We start from the raw sequence: 3,948 nt of genomic DNA, 5'->3' as shown, positions 1-3,948 counted from the left end.
TCCATAATTCCCACAACTGTTGATTCAATAATGGCCAAAAGCCCTTTGATGCAACAAAATGTTTCCATCAACTGCCATAAAATCCTATATCAAGGCTATGATGTTATTATTTTGTAGATCATTTTCACCATTGCTCATCTTGTTAGTGACATTGTATATTCCGCTCAACATTATAAAGGATCGATCTACGAAATAATAACATCATCGCCCGAATAAGATATGTCAACAAATATATCAAGGGTTTCCTGAGTACATAAATCTAAATAGAAGGGAAAATATTTGCTTTGACAAGAGAGAGGGTATTTTGTAATTGGACAGTGCTAACCATATGAAACTCTACACCTCAACCAAATCCACAATCTTGCGTAAGTCTGAGTGGGTCACAAAGAGAGAGACTTAACTATGTGATTAGGTAAATACATGAGCAATAAATCTTATGCTTACTTTCGGGGAATGCTGGAGATATGTTACACTATTATCAGAAACTTTAGTCCAGTAATTTTCCCCACTGGCAGTTTTTACTGCAAATAATTACCACAACAATCTCCTAGTACTAAACTAACATTAATTTTTAAAGACATTAGAAAATTAAGATCGTAGAATACCTTCAGTATGGAGGAATGATCATTTAAGCTGCGCATACTTGTGACTTGACAAACTGAATCAGCAAAAAATAAAACATTGCGAGGAATGTCTATTCCTATTTTGGTTGGATTACTAATGAAACCCAGATCAGAGAGGGATTTTGCTAACCTAACTCAGAGCATGCAAAAATGGATTTTTTTCACTCAGGAGTGACTTCTTTAGTCCCAGTCCAGTCATCGCGTAACCTATAGTTGTCACTTGTCATTATATAGTTTCATTAACAATAAGAATCAAAATAAGGGAGAACTGGAAAAAAAATAAAAAAAAAATAAAACCTAGAAACTTACATCTGGTAATGATTCTATGCAATTCTGGAAATTTTGAAATTAAGCAATTATATTAACGATCCGGTATCGTGCACACAATCATATACATGCACATCAACCTATAAGTTAATATAATTGAAGACGAATGCCTACACAGATTCATTATTCATGATGAAAGAGTGATATGCTTGCACCAACATTGTATATTGATGGGAAGTAATCATCCATTCCCCCCCCCCCTGAAACTTACAGGTATTAGCGTGAATAGGAACTTGGACCTCCAGTACCCGGTAATGCTCGTCCATTGACCCTGTCATCTTGGAGTGTTTCCCCGTGGACAAATGCAAGAACGTCTCTAGGAAATTAATCAGGCGATGCAATCACTATCCCTTTATAGAGCAGCGTCAATTGCATCAAAGCCCCTTGTCTTTCCTCCTACAATAGACCATCATCAAAGGTTAAATCAAGTTCATTCGTTGCATGTGTACATCAAATGAGTATACTTTCACTTCTAGAGTCCTTATTTCCTCCAAATAATAGTTTTTATCATTCATCCATTTCCAAGCTGACAATGTAGAATTTTCACCTGGAAGCAATGTTCTTACCTCATTTGTGAGGGTATTAGTTTACATTCTAGGTTTATAATCTGCCATGTCAATTGCTGAGAATCTAACACCAACTGTTGGAACAATCTGCACAGAGCAAGTTTAAAAAAAATGAGTTTAACCTGTGATTTGGAAATAGGAGGTTCAGTTTTGCAATGAGTATGAGTATTTATGTTAATGAACAAACAGTGCAACCTCCTAATGTATATGTCTACGTTTTAGGTCAAAATCAATACAATTTTTGTGAATACAATACCAACTAAAGGAAGAATATGCAGAGGGGCGAGAATCAAGCTTATTTGCACTATTTGCACTCAAACCTACCAATTAGTGGTGGTGGTGTTGGATTGCTTGCCTTTATTATGTAGCCACAAAGGACCGCCCACTTCTTTACCACAACTTTTTGATTAAGCTAAAAGATTTAGTTTAAGAACTAAATCTTTTACACTGGTTCATTAGCTAAAGACTAATTAATGCTGCATGATTAGTTAACAGTATCCTTTCTAAGCATTTGTCCATCGTCTAGCAGCCATTAAATAAGTAAATATTTAAATATAAAAATGTGCACCGCACTTCAAATTGCAATAGGCCCTTTCCAAGTTAACTACAAATTAAAGCTATACCACTTAACATTAGTGGTACAATATTGTTTTACACTATTATGGTTCAATTCCATTAAGCAATAGAAGTTAGCAAAACTAACTTGGAAAAACACATCTAAGAAGTTTAATAGCCTTAAAAGCCAACTTGTCCAAAAAGATCTTGCGTAGGAAGTGCTTATCCAAAATATATATCCATTTATGGCAATTACTTCATCGAAATAGAGTATCCTATGCCACCATATATTGCACAAAATACATATTTATTTATAAGTGATATTCACTGTAAACGTTTTGAGGGATGAGTTTATATGCGCCGAGCAAATAGAGTAGTCAGCACATCTTCAAACATTTTTAGGGATGAGTTTTTATTAGGAAGAACATTCACTGTAAACGTGATTTCCACCTCGGAGTCTTCATTATTCTTACTCATCCATGCTCAGTTGATGCTTCCCAGAGTTAATTCAACTTCCTATTAGGAATAATATTAACTTTATAAGCATCATCTAGCACACAAAATGTGCCAACAGATTATTCAAGAGTGTTTATACTGACTTAAATTATAGAGGAAAAACTTCAATTTGGTCAATAAGAGACGTTGTTATTGAAGTAATAAGGATAATTAGTGTGAAGGCGCATTCCTAGAGAACCCAAAACTGCTATACAGTAGAAGAAGCATATAAACAAAAGATTCAAGTGCTCAGTTTAGGGCAACTTACACATCTTTGATCCACCAAAATTTTGGAATGCAACTTATACAACTGTGCTACTTGCCAAACTTTATTATTTTGATTGCTGGACATTATTATTGCTGCTACTGATGCACCCCCTGGACCCTCTCTTCTATAAAAGCTTCTCAGTTCTTCACGCCAAGCTTCCACATATTTAATCAATTTGGTCATCTTTAAACATACACTGAAATTGAAAGAACGCAAATCTGCACAAATATTACATGAGACTAAATATGATACTATAAGCTTATTGAATATTTGATGATTTGCAGAAACCAAGGAAAACATCCTATAAACCATTTAAACAAAACATATATGAGCAAAAACATTTCAGGAAGATAAAATAAACTCTACAATCTTTATTCTATGCTTTGTCACGTCTAATCTTCACAGAGAATTTCCACTGTTAGGGTAGGAGGGAACCATCTTTTGCTCTGTCTTTCCTATCAAAAAAAGAAGAAAAAAATAGAGGTGGAAAGAGAAAACGGATTTTATCTGACACAGATATGCATCCAACAACCAAAAACATATGAAAATATATGTGCGGCCCTGGTCTTTTTAAAGCATCACCCACCCTACTTGCCTGTAATTATAGTCTAATTCGGCACTATATTAATCAGCTGGCAATGAACTTGGAGATATATGGATTTACATGTATGTGCCTGTAATCATAGCCTAACTCTGCACTATTTCCGCTGACTTGCCGCACTGTACACATATGGACAGATTTAATCCTAAGACTTATATTTCACTAAGATCACCTTCACCACAAAATGCTTTGTGTATAGAAAATAGTTAAATGAAGCGATGGAGGAGAAACCCACCAAAAATACATAGTACAATTGATGAATTCTTATAAGCTGCCACATCAAGAGAAGTAAATCATCATTCATATACCATATGGAATTCCCAATTTCTCCTTCTCTGACTGTTCAATTTCTCTTAGATATTTTTCCAGTTTCGGTGAATTCATATTTGTAATAAAGCTCAAGGGAATACACAGCACATAATTAGTGATCTCCTACTATGGCATTCTTATTTCCAATTATATACAACAATATATGTGAACTAAAAATCGGAGTGGCTCCAAGACATTAAAGAT

General features: G+C 34.7%; 1 long non-coding RNA gene across 1 annotated transcript; it reads right to left on the bottom strand.

Moving 5' to 3' along the window:
- Window positions 1-1,216: 1,216 nt before the first annotated feature.
- On the bottom strand, window positions 1,217-3,004 carry LOC113277446. Its single transcript, XR_003324937.1, has 3 exons — window positions 2,835-3,004; window positions 1,517-1,603; window positions 1,217-1,346 (listed from the first exon to the last, which is right to left on the bottom strand). It is a non-coding gene; the product is annotated as an uncharacterized LOC113277446 (long non-coding RNA).
- Between the last annotated feature and the right edge of the window lie 944 nt (window positions 3,005-3,948).

This window comes from Papaver somniferum, chromosome 5 (genome assembly GCF_003573695.1).
Source record: "Papaver somniferum cultivar HN1 chromosome 5, ASM357369v1, whole genome shotgun sequence".
NCBI classification, from domain to species: Eukaryota; Viridiplantae; Streptophyta; class Magnoliopsida; order Ranunculales; family Papaveraceae; genus Papaver; species Papaver somniferum.
The sequence above is the reverse complement of the archived record's forward strand: the minus strand, read 5'-3'. Positions and strand labels throughout refer to the sequence as shown.